The sequence below is a fragment of the Coregonus clupeaformis genome, chromosome 23 (assembly GCF_020615455.1).
Source record: "Coregonus clupeaformis isolate EN_2021a chromosome 23, ASM2061545v1, whole genome shotgun sequence".
Lineage (NCBI taxonomy): Eukaryota > Metazoa > Chordata > Actinopteri > Salmoniformes > Salmonidae > Coregonus > Coregonus clupeaformis.
Window position 1 is genome coordinate 47157875 of NC_059214.1, and position 15715 is coordinate 47173589.

General features: G+C 46.0%; 1 protein-coding gene across 1 annotated transcript in view; it reads right to left on the bottom strand.

Moving 5' to 3' along the window:
- Positions 1–15715, bottom strand: part of LOC121536461 (E3 ubiquitin-protein ligase Midline-1) — a 61362-nt gene that overhangs the window by 38225 nt on the left and 7422 nt on the right. The gene's annotated exons all lie outside the window — the stretch shown is intronic.

Genomic DNA, 15715 nt, shown 5'->3' on the forward strand with positions numbered 1-15715 from the left:
CCACAGTTGATTTCTTCAAACCAAGCTGCTTACCTATTGCAGATTCAGTCTTCCCAGCCTGGTGCAGGTCTACAATTTTGTTTCTGGTGTCCTTTGACAGCTCTTTGGTCTTGGCCATAGTGGAGTTTGGAGTGTGACTGTTTGAGGTTGTGGACAGGTGTCTTTTATACTGATAACAAGTTCAAACAGGTGCCATTAATACAGGTAATGAGTGGAGGACAGAGGAGCCTCTTAAAGAAGAAGTCACAGGTCTGTGAGAGACAGAAATCTTGCTTGTTTGTAGGTGACCAAATACTTATTTTCCACCATAATTTGCAAATAAATTCATTAAAAATCCTACAATGTGATTTTCTGATTTTTTTTCTCTCAATTTGTCTGTCATAGTTGACGTGTACCTATGATGAAAATTACAGGCCTCTCTCATCTTTTTAAGTGGGAGAACTTGCACAATTGGTGGCTGACTAAATACTTTTTTTCCCCACTGTATATGCCGCAACATACCAATGTTGATATAGTTGATGGAAAACACATAACACTTTAACAATGTGAGGTGGTGGGGCTCATCCCAGTCCAATGTGAGGTGATGGGTCTCCTCCCAGTCCAATGAGAGGTTATGGGTCTCATCCCAGTGCAATGTGAGGTGATGGGTCTCATCCCACTCCAATGTGAGGTGATGGGTCTCATCCCAGTCCAATGTGAGGTGATGGGTCTCATCCCACTCCAATGTGAGGTGGTGGGTCTCATCCCACTCCAATGTGAGGTGGTGGGTCTCATCCCACTCCAATGTGAGGTGGTGGGTCTCATCCCACTCCAATGTGAGGTGGTGGGTCTCATCCCACTCCAATGTGAGGTGGTGGGTCTCATCCCACTCCAATGTGAGGTGGTGGGTTTCATCCCACTACAATGTGAGGTGGTGGGTTTCATCCCACTCCAATGTGAGGTGGTGGGATTCATCCCACTCCAATGTGAGGTGGTGGGTCTCATCCCACTCCAATGTGAGGTGGTGGGTCTCATCCCACTCCAATGTGAGGTGGTGGGTCTCATCCCACTCCAATGTGAGGTGGTGGGTCTCATCCCACTCCAATGTGAGGTGGTGGGTTTCATCCCACTCCAATGTGAGGTGGTGGGTTTCATCCCACTCCAATGTGAGGTGGTGGGTTTCATCCCACTCCAATGTGAGGTGGTGGGTCTCATCCCATTCCCAGAGAAACACTATACAGCCCAGAGAAATATAGCCAAGCAAAACAATCAATGATGTCACCATGCATGCATTACACCTCTACAGAATTAGACCACTGGCCTAACAGGGCAGAAACACCCACAGTGGAACCAAAGCTAGACTTCCATGGTAACACAGATAAGAGTTATCAGGATCATATTGGCTATGCTGTTTACCACAGTGAATACATTAGCTTTTGTATGAAAATTGTGTGTTTATAGTCACAACAATATATTTCCATCATCCACAATGGCAACATGATCATAACACTTAGGCAGACTAAATAGCCTTGGATTCTCAAATGACTGCCTCGCCTGGTTCACCAACTACTTCTCAGATAGAGTTCAATGTGTCAAATCGGAGGGCCTGTTGTCTGGACCTATGGCAGTCTCTATGGGGGTGCCACAGGGTTCAATTCTCAGGCCGACTCTTTTCTCTGTGTATATCAATGATGTCGCTCTTGCTGCTGGTGACTCTCAGATCCACCTCTAGTCAGACAACACCATTTTGTATACATCTGGCCCTTCATTGGACACTGTGTTAACAAACCTCCAAACGAGCTTCAATGCCATACAACACTCCTTCCGTAGCCTCCAACTGCTCTTAAACACTAGTAAAACTAAATGCATGCTCTTCAATCGAACGCTGCTGGCATCCACCCACCCGACTAGAATCATTACTCTTGGCGGGTCTGACCTAGAGTATGTGGACAACTACAAATACCTAGGTGTCTGGTTAGACTGTAAACTATCCTTCCAGACTCACATTAAGCATCTCCAATCCAAAGTTAAATCTAGAATCGGCTTCCTATTTCGCAACAAAGCCTCCTTCACTCATGCTGCCAAACATGCCCTCGTTAAACTGACTATCCTACCGATCCTTGACTTCAGCGATGTCATTTACAAAATAGCCTCCAACACTCTACTCAGCAAATTGGATGTAGTCTATCACAGTGCCATCCGTTTTGTCACCAAAGCCCCATATACTACCCACCACTGTGACCTGTACGCTCTCGTTGGCTGGCCCTTGCTACATATTCGTCGCCAAACCCACTGGCTCCAGGTCATCTATAAATCACTGCTAGGCAAATCCCCCTTATCTTAGCTCATTGGTCACCATAGCAACACCCACCCGTAGTATGCGCTCCAGCAGGTATATCTCACTGGTCATCCCCAAAGCCAACACCTCCTTTGGCTGCCATTCCTTCCAGTTCTCTGCTGCCAATGACTGGAACGAACTGCAAAAATCTCTGAAGCTGGAGACTCTTATCTCCCTCCCTAACTTTAAGCATCAGTTGTCAGAGCACCTTACCGATCACTGCACCTGTACACAGCCCATCTGTAATTAGCCCACCCAACTACATCATCCCCATATTGTTATTTATTTTGCTCATTTGCACCCCAGTATCTCTATTTGCACATCATCTCTTGCACATCTATCATTCCAGTGTTAATACTAAATTGCAATTATTTTGCACTATGGCCTATTTATTGCCTTACCTCCATAACTTGCTACATTTGCACATGCTGTATATATATTTTCTGTTGTATTTTTGACTTTATGTTTTGTTTACCCCATATGTAACTCTGTGTTGTTGTTTTTTATCGCACTGCTTTGCTTTATCTTGGCCAGGTCGCAGTTGTAAATGAGAACTTGTTCTCAACTGGCTTACCTGGTTAAAAAGGGTGAAATAAAAAGAAATAAATGGTAAAGCCAGACACTGGGAAGTTTTATTTTGACTTTCATTCAACTTCACAAGCACTGTGTCAGTTTCTCGCACCGAACACACCCTCATTCCATCTTGCCATGTAAACACACTAAATGGACATGGAGACATGTATGGTATTTGTGGTTGAAACAGTTGACTGAGACAGTGTTGAAAGTCTCCTCAGTTTGTTGGCACCAGTTCCACCGCTCTCTCTGTGGGTCATGTGGAAAAATACAGCCTCTCTAAACGTCTGCAGCTGCTAGACATGTTTGGCAGCCGCATGTTGATGCCATGACATCGTATAACATCTGATCAATGCTAAACCTTGACCTCCGTAGTGAAAGGCTGATGTATGTCCCGTAGTTCAGCTCACACATTCCACTACCTGGGATGACCTTTTATCAATGACCTCATGGGATCACTAAGGTTTTCTCCCAAATGCCACCCTATTCCCTATTCAGTGCACTACATAGAGCTCTGGTCAAAAGTAGTGCACCATATAGGAAATAGGGTGCCATTTGAGATGCAGATTATGACTATTGATATCTCGTAATAAGGCCTGTGTTAGTTAACCGTGCTAAGGCCCCAGCACAGCATGCTGGCTACAGAGCTCTGGTAGTAATCGATTCTGATTGGTCATTACCCATAGCAGAACCCCTGCCATGAGAACACTTATGTTCACGTTTTCCTTTTTCACTTCAGAAAGCTATGAAAAAGTAATACAGTTTTCCATGGGTCGAGAAAAGATTGAGAAATGAAATAAAAATATTTCAGTAACCCGTTACACTAGAGCAACTACCCACTGGGCACACACTGGTTGAATCAACGTTGTTTCCATGTCATTTCAATGAAATTACATTAAACCAACGTGGAAAAGACAATGACATTTTACTTGGATCCGAAAATCAATCACTATCTGGTGTCACTACCGTTTGCCTCATGCAGCGCGACAACATCTCCTTCGCATAGTGTTGATCAGGCTGTTGATTGTGGCCTGTGGAATGTTGTCCCACTCGTCTTCAATGGCTGTGCTAAGTTGCTGTATATTGGCGGGAACTGGAACGTGCTGTCGGACGCGTCGATCCAGAGCATCCCAAACATGCTCAATGGGTGACATGTATAGTGAGTATGCAGGCCATGGAAGAACTGGGACATTTTCAGGTTCCATTAATTGTGTACAGATCCTTGCGACATGGGGCTGTGCATTATCATGCTGAAACATGAGGGCCTCAGGATCTCGTCAGAGAATCTATGTGCATTCAAATTGCCATCGATAAAATGCAATTGTGTTCGTTGTCCGTAGCTTATGCCTGCACATAACCACCGCCACCATATGGCACTCTGTTCACAACGTTGACATCAGCAAACCGCTCGCCCACACAATGCCATACACACTGTCTGCCATCTGCCCGGTACAGTTGAAACCGGGATACATCTGTGAAGAGCACACTTCTCTAGCATGCCAGTGAAGGTGAGCATTTACCCACTGAAGTCAATTACGACTCCGAACTGCAGTCAGGTCAAGACCCTGGTGAGGACGACGAGCACACAGATGAGCTTCCCTGAGACGGTTTCTGACAGTTTGTGTAGAAATTCTTTGATTGTGCAAACCCTCAGTTGAAGGTGGCTCATCTCAGACCATCCTGCAGGTGAAGAAGCCGGATGTGGAAGTCCTGGGCTGGAGTGGTTACACATGGTCTGCGGTTGTGAGGCCGGTTGGACGTACTGCCAAAGTCTCTAAAACAACGTTGGAGGCAGCTTACGGTAGAGAAATTAACATAAATGTATCTCTGGTGGACATTCCTGCAGTCAGCATGCCAATTGCACGCTCCCTCAAAACTTGAGACATCTGTGGCATTGTGTTGTGTCACAAAACTGCACATTTTAGAGTGGCCTTTTATTGTCCCCAGCACAAGGTGCACCTGTGTAATGATCATGCTGTTTAATCAGCTTCTTGATATGCCACACCTGTCAAGTGGATGGATTATCTTGGCAAAAGAGAAATGCTCACTAACAGGGATGTAAACAAATTTGTTCTCACAATTTGAAAGAAGTAAGCTTTTTGTGCGTATGGACCATTTCTGGGATCTTTTATTTCAGCTCATGAAACATGGGACCAACACTTCACATGTTACGTTGATATTTCTGTTCAGTATAGTTTATTTTGCGAACTCATCAAAACAGAAGCTTCTGAGATAAATACCCCAACCAGAAGCCATGGATTACAGGAAACATCCGCACTGAGCTAAAGGGTAGAGCTGCCACTTTCAAGGAACGGGACTCTAACCCGGACGCTTATAAGAAATCCCGCTATGACCTCCGACGAACCATCAAACAGGCAAAGAGTCAATACAGGTCTAAGATTGAATCATACTACACTGGCTCTGACGCTCGTCGGATGTGGCAGGGCTTGAAAACTATTACAGACTACAAAGGGAAGCACAGCCGCGAGCTGCCCAGTGACACAAGCCTACCAGACGAGCTAAACCACTTCTATGCTCGCTCGAGGCAAGCAACACTGAAGCATGCATGAGAGCACCAGCTGTTCCGGACGACTATGTGATCACGCTCTCCGTAGCCGATGTGAGTAAGACTTTTAAGCAGGTCAACATTCACAAGGCCGCAGGGCCAGACGGATTACCAGGACGTGTACTCCGAGCATGTGCTGACCAACTGGCAAGTGTCTTCACTGACATTTTCAACATGTCCCTGACTGAGTCTGTAATACCAACATGTTTCAAGCAGACCACCATAGTCCCCGTGCCCAAGAACTCTAAGATAACCTGCCTAAATGACTACCGACCCGTAGCACTGACGTCTGTAGCCATGAAGTGCTTTGAAAGACTGGTCATGGCTCACATCAACAGCATAATCCCAGAAACCCTAGACCCACTCCAATTTGCATACCGCCCCAACAGATCCACAGATGATGCAATCTCTATCGCACTCCACACTGCCCTTTCCCACCTGGACAAGAGGAACACCTACGTGAGAATGCTATTCATTGACTACAGCTCAGCATTCAACACCATAGTGCCCTCTAAGCTCATCACTAAGCTAAGGATCCTGGGACTAAACACCTCCCTCTGCAACTGGATCCTGGACTTCCTGACGGGCCGCCCCAGGTGGTAAGGGTAGGTAACAACACATCTGCCACACTGATCCTCAACACGGGGGCCCCTCAGGGGTGCGTGCTCAGTCCCCTCCTGTACTCTCTGTTCACCCATGACTGCATGGCCAGGCACGACTCAACACCATCATTAAGTTTGCCGACGACACAACAGTGGTAGGCCTGATCACCGACAACGATGAGACAGCCTATAGGGAGGAGGTCAGAGATCTGGCCGTGTGGTGCCAGGACAACAACCTCTCCCTCAACGTGACCAAGACAAAGGAGATGATTGTGGACTACAGGAAAAAAAAGAGGACTGAGCACGCCCCCATTCTCATCGACGGGGCTGTAGTGGAACAGGTTGAGAGCTTCAAGTTCCTTGGTGTCCACATCACCAACGAACTATCATGGTCCAAACACACCAAGACAGTCGTGAAGAGGGCACGACAAAGCCTATTCCCCCTCAGGAGACTAAAAAGATTTGGCATGGGTCCTCAGATCCTCAAAAAATTCTACAGCTGCACCATCGAGAGCATCCTGACTGGTTGCATCACCGCCTGGTATGGCAACTGCTTGGCCTCTGACCGCAAGGCACTACAGAGGGTAGTGCGTACGGCCCAGTACATCACTGGGGCAAAGCTCCCTGCCATCCAGGACCTCTATACCAGGCGGTGTCAGAGGAAGGCCCTCAAAATTGTCAAAGACTCCAGCCACCCTAGTCATAGACTGTTCTCTCTGCTACCGCACGACCAAGCGGTACCGGAGTGCCAAGTCTAGGTCCAAAAGACTTCTCAACAGCTTCTACCCCCAAGCCATAAGACTCCTGAACAGCTAATCATGGCTACCCGGACTATTTGCACTGCCCCCCCCACCCCATCCTTTTTACGCTGCTGCTACTCTGTTAAGTATTTATGCATAGTCACTTTAACTCTACCCACATGTACATATTACCTCAACTACCTCAACTAGCCGGTGCCCCCACATTTGACTCTGCTAGCGGTACCCCCCTGTATATATAGCCTCCCTACTGTCACTTTATTTTACTGTATATATAGCCTCCCTACTGTCACTTTATTTGACTTCTGCTCTTTTTTCTCAACACTTTTTTGTTGTTGTTTTATTCTTACTTTTTTTGTTTAAAATAAATGCACTGTTGGTTAAGGGCTGTAAGTAAGCATTTCACTGTAATGTCTGCACCTGTTGTATTCGGCGCATGTGACCAATAAAATTTGATTTGATTTGAAATAGTGGTTGAGTAGCCAGTGCACTGCACACTGCATGGCATCTGTCATGGAAATCTGCCTCAATATGACATTGATGGCCTACAGTAATCCTCTTAAACGTTAAGTCCACTTTTTAGGTGACTGAGCGATTCTGGACCAGTTCCGACCAACGTTTTTCTGTACAGAGCGCTTTGTGAACGGCGCAACATCAATTGCTTTGCACCTCCTGACAGCTCTGGTTGTGCTGCTCTGCTCTCATCTGAGACCATTGCTGACACTTGCCAGATCTTACAATGCCAGGATAGGTATTTTACGCATCATCTAACCACATCATATGTTATAGCAATCTGTCAGTCGATGACACAGTCGATGACGTGGCACGCAACCATTGGTTGATGCACGCAACGTCTGAGCAGGGGAACCCGACTCCAGTATGTGAAATCTGACACCTCATTTGACTAGGGAGTGACATGTCACATTTTCTGGCCTATCCAGACAAAGGATGGAACTCCCTTGGCTGTGAACCTCGCATCTCCGCTTACAATATAAGCATACGAAACAGGACCCTCTAGTGCAGGGGTAGTCAATTCTTACCCTACAAGGTCCGGAGCCTGCTGGTTTTCTGTTCTACCTGATAATTAATTGCACAACCTGGTGTCCCAGGTCTAAATCAGTCCCTGATTAGAGGGGAAAAATGAAAAAAACGCAGTGGAACTGGCTTCGAGGTCCAGAGATGGGTTTGAGGGCTCTAGGGATTTCAGCAAACGTAGTCTCATCTCGCTGTGATGTTCTCAGATGGATATAGAGATCTCAACATAGAATTGAAACAAGACTAATTTCTCTTCGTCACATAGGGACAAAATCAACTTGTGCTTAAAGCTGAATTGTAACGAGTCAGCAGGCATTTGAATGGTGCCAATTTTGTACTGTCACTAAGTAGGCGCCGACAGACATGGCAGCTCTGCTTCTAGCTCCTAAACAAATCAAATCATATCAAATACATTTTTATTTGTCCCATGCGCTGAATACAACAGGCGTAGACCTGTACAATTTAAAATAATTCGAAATAGAAGTAACAAATAATTAAAGAGCAGCAGTAAAAATAACAATAGTGAGTCTATATATATAGGGGGTACAGGTACCGAGTCAATGTGCGGGGGCACTGGTTAGTCGAGGTAATTGGGGTAATATGTACATGTAGGTAGAGTTATTAAAGTGACTATGCATAGATAATAAACAGAGAGTAGCAGCAGCGTAAAAGAGGAGGGGGGGCAATGCAAATAGTCTGGGTAGCCATTTGATTAGATGTTCAGGAGTCTTATGGCTTGGGGGTAGAAGCTGTTTAGAAGCCTCTTGGACCTAGACTTGGCGCTCCGGTACCGCTTGCTGTGCGGTAGCAGAGAGAACAGTCTATGACTAGGGTGGCTGGAGTCTTTGACCATTTTTAGGGCCTTCCTCTGACACCGCCTGGTATAGAGGTCCTGGATGGCAGGAAGCTTTGGCCCCAGTGATGTACTGGGCCGTACGCACTACCCTCTGTAGTGCCTTGCGGTCGGAGGCTGAGCAGTTGCCATACCAGGCAGTGATGAAACCAGTCAGGATGCACTCGATGGTGCAGCTGTAGAACCTTTTGAGGATCTGAGGACCCATGCCAAATCTTTTCAGTCTCCTTAGGGGGAATAGGTTTTGTCGTGCCCTCTTCATGACTGTCTTGGTGTGCTTGGACCATGTTAGTTTGTTGGTGATGTGGACACCAAGGAACTTTAAGCTCTCAACCTGCTCCACTACAACCTGCCCCGTCGATGAGAATGGGGGCGTGCTCGGTCCTCTTATTTTTCCTGTAGTCCACAATCATCTCCTTTGTCTTGATCATGTTGAGGGAGAGGTTGTTAACCTGGCACCACACGGCCAGGTCTCTGACCTCCTCCCTATAGGCTGTCTTGTCATTGTCGGTGATCAGGCCTACCACTGTTGTGTCATCTGCAAACTTAATGATGGTGTTGGAGTCGTGCCTGGCCATGCAGTCATGAGCAACTTTGCAATATTATTATAATTTTTTTGTTATTTCTTACATTATTAGCCCAGAATGTTTTTTGTGTTATTACATACAGCCGGAAATAACTTTTGGATTTTAGAGCGGCGCTAACTCACCAGCATTACAACCAGGAATACAACTTTCCCGAATTGGATCCTTTGTTCGTACCCCCCAGGGCAATTGAACCTATCCCAGAGACTGCTCCAAGATGCCGCCGGCAGAGAAGAGGTATTCGGAGGGGACTTCTAGTCCGACTCAGGAGACGTGCACAACATCCACCGCTTCTGAGTATATAACTCGCTAATGTTCAGTCTCTGGACAATAAAGTAGACGAGCTCAGGGCGACGATTTTCTTCCAGAGAGACATCAGGGACTGTAACATACTCTGTTTCACGAAATCATGGCTCTCTCTGGATATATACAGCCTACTGGGTTCTCAGTACATCGTGCAGACAGGAATAAAGAACTCTCTAGGAAGAAGAAAGGCGGTGGTGTATGTTTCATGATTAACTACTCATGGTGCGATTGTGATAACGTACAGAAACTCCAGTCCTTTTGGTCACCCGACCTAGAATACCTCACGATCAAATGCCAACTGTGTTACCTCCCAAGAGAATTATCTTCGGTGTAGCTCAGTTGGTAGAGCATGGCGTTTGCAACGGCAGGGTTGTGGGTTCGATTCCCACGGGGGGCCAGTATGAAAATGTATGCACTCACTAACTGTAAGTCGCTCTGGATAAGAGCGTCTGCAAAATGTAAATGTAAATGTTATAGTCACAGCCATGTATATTCCCCCTCAAGCCGATACCACGACAGCCCTCAAGGAACTACACTGGACTTTATTCAAACTGGAAACCACATATCCTGAGGCCGCATGTATTGTAGCTGGGGATTTTAACAAAGCAAATTTGTGGAAAACGCTACCGAAGTTCTATCAACACATTGACTGTAGTACTCGCTCTGGAAAAACACTTGACCACTGCTACTCCCCCTTTCGAGATGCCTACAAGGCCCTCCCCCGCCCTCCCTTCGGCAAATCAGATCACGACTCCATCTTCTTCTTCTTCAGTGAGGTTTATCGGTGGTTGGCATCCAACCTTATGGTGCATTACTGCCACCTACTGTACTGGAGTGTGGGCCAGCGACAGGGAGAAACTAAATCCTACCTGCCAGCCCCGTTGCTCTTAAAAAAGATAACAAAATATATGAGACTATATCTAATGACGTTCTACTCAATATACTCTTTAAACTAATTTCCTTTATCCCCTTCTCCCTCATACTAGATACATGCTCCACGGTCTCTGTTTCCTGGCAATAATCACACTTTCCTGTTGGATTGTTTCCTATCACATTTAAGGTCTTATTCAACTGGCTGTGTCCCACCCTTAATCTTGTAAAAATAGCCTCCTCTCTTCTGTCCCTTCCTGCCATCCTCCCCTCCCCGACTTTCCTCTGTACCTGAAATAAATGCCTTCCCTTATTATCTCTATTCCACTGCTCCTGCCATCTCTGCACCATCACTGTCCATATCAGTCTTTTTGCCTCTGCCTTGCTCATTGAAACTACAACATCAACATCCCCACTACTAAGTGCTTGTTTAGCCTGTTTATCTACTGCCTCATTCCCCTCCACCCCCACATGGGCTGGGACCCAAGTAAATCTTATCTGAATACCCATCTGTTTAATCCTGCCATGGGTTTGTAGTACCTCATAAAGCAGGTCTTGTCTGCTACGTGAGCTAAAGGACTGCAGTCATCAACACTGCACATGAATCAGAGCAAATAACTACTCTGTCTGCCATGACTTCCTCCACCCACTGCAAGGCCAACAGTATGGCCATCAGCTTCACCGTACATACAGCCAGATGATACGTTTCCTGACTTCCACCCCACATTCCTGCACTACAAATGCTGACCCAGTACGTCCTATCCTTGGCTCTTATGAACCATCTGTGTAAATGGCCACAAAATCCTGATACACAGTATCCAGACGACTCTTAAACAAATGAGATGGATCAACACCCTCCCTATCTTTCTGTAGTCTCTCCAACACTTCTAGATCAACTACTGGAGGCGGGAGTAGCCATGGTGGATTTACAGGAATAGCTACCGTTGGACTAAACTCCCTTCCATACAGTCCCTTCTCCTTCGCCTGGGTATTACCCACCCACCCACCCAAAGCTTGTGTTCTGTCTTCGCTCATGTTCCCAGCATGCCTGTAAAATCCGTTTCGCAGGATGAGACACCCCATGTCCCTGTAGGTTGACCCAATAATTCATTGCTAGCTGCTGTCTCCTAATCTGCAATGGCATATCCCCCATCTCCACCTGTAGTGCAGCCAGTGGGGAGGTCCGAAACGCCCCACTACATATTCTGTGTCCTTGCCCCTGAATGACATCTAGCCTTTCCAGTGAGGTCCGGGCTGCCGAACCATATGCTATACTTCCATAGTCTATTACAGATCGGATCATTGCAACATGCATGGTCGTCAATGAAGAACGCCCAGCCCCCCACTCCTTCCCCGTCAGACGGCGCATCGGGGGTCCTCTGTAGCTCAGCTGGTAGAGCATGGCGCTTGTAACGCCAAGGTAGTGGGTTCGATCCCCGGGACCACCCATACACAAAAATATATGCACGCATGACTGTAAGTCGCTTTGGATAAAAGCGTCTGCTAAATGGCATATTATTTATTTATTTATTTATCACATTTAGCACCTTCTTACACTTTCCCACCACTCTCTCAACGTGTTCTGCCCAGGTCAGTCTAGTATCAAAGTATATCCCAAGGAACCTGAAGGCCCCCACCCTCTCTAAGTTTCTCCCATGTAACCTCAAACATACCTCATCTCCCACCTTCCTCCTGGTAAAGAACACTGTTTGACTTTTCTCTACAGAGAACCTGAATCCCCACATTAATGCCCACTGCTCTACCTCATCAATTGCTTCCTGTACCTTCCTGACTATGTATGGCACATTTCTTCCCATCTTCCATAAGGACCCATCATCTGCAAATAACGACCTTCCAATATCCGGCCGTACCTGAGAGTAAACATCATTGATCATGATTTCACGACTCCATTCATCTCCCACCTTCCTCCATTCAACTTGTGGTCGATCCTCAAGAGGCGGATGGACAAACAAAAACCCACAAATTCTGACAAACTCCAAGCATTGATTATGCAAGAATGGGCTGCCATCAGTCAGGATGTGGCCCAGAAGTTAATTGACAGCATGCCAGGGTGGATTGCAGAAGTCTTGAAAAAGAAGGGTCAACACTGCAAATATTGACTCTTTGCATAAACTTAATGTAATTGTCAATAAAAGCCTTTGACACTTATGGAATGCTTGTAATTATACTTCAGTATAACATAGTAACATCTGACAAAAATATCTCATAACACTGAAGCAGCGAACTTTGTGAAGATCAATAATTGTGTCATTCTCAAAACTTTTGACCATGACTGTACACGGACACGGTGACTGAGTTCATCAGGAAGTGTATAGGGGAAGATGTTGTTCCCACTGTGACTATTAAAACCTACCCAAATCACCGTGGTTAGATGGCAGCATTCGCGCAAAACTGAAATCGCGAACCACTGCATTTAACCATGGCAAGGTGACTGGGAATATGGTTGAATACAAACAGTGTTGTTATTCCCTCCGTAAGACAATCAAACAGGCAAAATGACAAAGTGGAGTCATAATTCAATGGCTCAGACACGAGACGTACAGTTGAATTCGGAAGTTTACATACACTTAGGTTTGAGTCATTAAAACTCGTTTTTCAACCACTCCACAAATGTCTTGTTAATAAACTATCGTTTTGGCAAGTCGGTTAGGACATCTACTTTGTACATGACACAAAATTATTTTCCAACAATTGCTTACAGACAGATTATTTCACTTAGAATTCACTGTATCACAATTCCAGTGGGTCAGAAGTTTACATACACTAAGTTGACTGTGCCTTTAAACAGATTGGAAAATTCCAGAAAATGATGTCATGGCTTTAGGAGCTTCTGATAGGCCTATTGACATAATTTAAATCAATTGGAGGTGTACCTGTGGATGTATTTCAAGGCCTACCTTCAAACTCAGTGCCTCTTTGCTTGACATCATGGGAAAATCAAAAGAAATCAGTTAAGACCTCAGAAAAAATATTCTGGTTCATCCTTGGGAGCAATTTCCAAATGCCTGAAGGTACCACGTTCATCTGTACAAACAATAGTACGCAAGTATAAACACCATGGGACCACACAGCCGCCATACCGCTCAGGAAGGAGACGCGTTCTGTTTCCTAGAGATGAACGTACTTTGGTGCGAAAAGTGCAAATCAATCCCAGAACAACAGCAAAGGACCTTGTGAAGATGCTGGAAGAAACAGGTACAAAAGTATCTATATCCACCGTAAAACAAGTCCTATATCGACATACCCTGAAAGGACGCTCAGCAAGGAAGAAGCCACTGCTCCAAAACTGCCATAAAAAAGCCAAACTACGGTTTGCAACTGCACATGGGGACAAAGATCGTACTTTTTGGAGAAATGTCCTCTGGTCTGATTAAACAAAAATAGAACTGTTTGGCCATAATGACCATCGTTATGTTTGGAGGAAAAAGGGGAATGATTGCAAGCTGAAGAACACCATCCCAACCGTGAAGAACGGGGTTGGCAGCATCATGCTGTGGGGGTGCTTTGCTGCAGGAGGGACTGGTGCACTTCACAAAATAGATGGCATCATGAGGAAGGAAAGTTATCTGGATCTATTGAAGCAACATCTCAAGACATCAGTCAGGAAGTTAAAGCTTGGTCACAAATGGTTCTTCCAAATGGACAATGACCCCAAAAATACTTCCAAAGTTGTGGCAAAATGGCTTAAGGACAACAAAGTCAAGGTATTGGAGTGGCCATCACAAAGCCCTGTCCTCAATCCTATAGAATATTTGTGGGCAGAACTGAAAAAGCGTGTGCGAGCAAGGAGTCCTACAAACCTGACTCAGTTACACCAGCTCTGTCAGGAGGAATGGGCCAAAATTCACCCAACTTATTGTGGGAAGCTTGTGGAAGGCTACCCGAAACGTTTGACCCAAGTTAAACAATTTAAAGCCAATGCTACCAAATACTAATTGAGTGTATGTAAACTTCTGACCCACTGGGAATGTGATGAAAGAAATACAAGCTGAAATAAATCATTCTCTCTACTATTATTCTGACATTTCACATTCTTAAAATAAAATGGTGATCCTAACTGACCTAAGACAGGGAATTTTTACTAGGATTAAACGTCAGTAATTGTGAAAAACTGAGTTTAAATGTATTTGGCTAAGGTGTATGTAAACTTCCGACTTCAACTCTATGTGGCTGGGTCTACAGACAATCACAGATTACAAAGGGAAAACCAGCCATGTCGCGGACACCAACGTCTTGCTCCCAGACAAGCTAAACACCTTCTTCACCCTCATTAAGGATAACACAGTGCCACTGACGAGGCCCACTACCAAGGACTGTGGGCTCTCGTTCTCCGTGGCCGACGTGAGTAAGACATTTAAGTGTGTTAACCCTTGCAAGGTTGCTGGCTCCGACAGCATCCCTAGCCAGGTCCTCAGAGCATGAGCAAACCAGCTAGGTGGAGTGTTTACGGACATATTCAATCTTTCCCTATCCCAGTCTGCTGTCCCCACTTGCTTCAAGATTTCCACCATTGTTCCTGTACCCTAGAAAGCAAAGGTAACTAAACTAAATGACTATCGCCCCGTTGCACTCACTTCTTTGAGAGGCTAGTTAAAGATCATATCACCTCTACCTTACCTTAATTGACACCCTAGACCCACTTCAAATTGCTTACCGCCCCAATAGATCCACAGATGATGCAATCGCCATCGCACTGCACACTGCACTATCCCATCTTGTCAAGAGGAATACCTGTGTAAGAATGCTGTTCATTGACTATAGCTCAGCCTTCAACACCATAGTACCCTCCAAGATCATCATTAAGCTCGGGGCCCTGGGTCTGAACCCCGCCCTGTGCAACTGGGTCTTGGACTTCCTGACGGGCCGCCCCCCAGGTGGTGAAGGTAGGAAACAACACCTCCACTTCGCTGATCCTCAGCACAGGGGCCCCACAAGGGTGCGTGCTCAGCCCCCTCCTGTACTTCCTGTTCACCCATGACTGCGTGGCCATGCACGCCTCCAACTCAACCATCAAGTTTGCAGACGACACAACAGTAGTAGGCCTGATTACCAACAATGACGAGACAGACTACAGGGAGGAGGCGAGGGCCATGGCGGAGTGGTGCCAGGAAAATAACCTCTCCCTCAACGTCAACAAAACGAAGGAGCTGATCGTGGACTTCAGGAAACAGCAGAGGGAGCACGCCCCTATCCACATCGACGGGACCGCAGTGGAGAAGGTGAAAAGCTT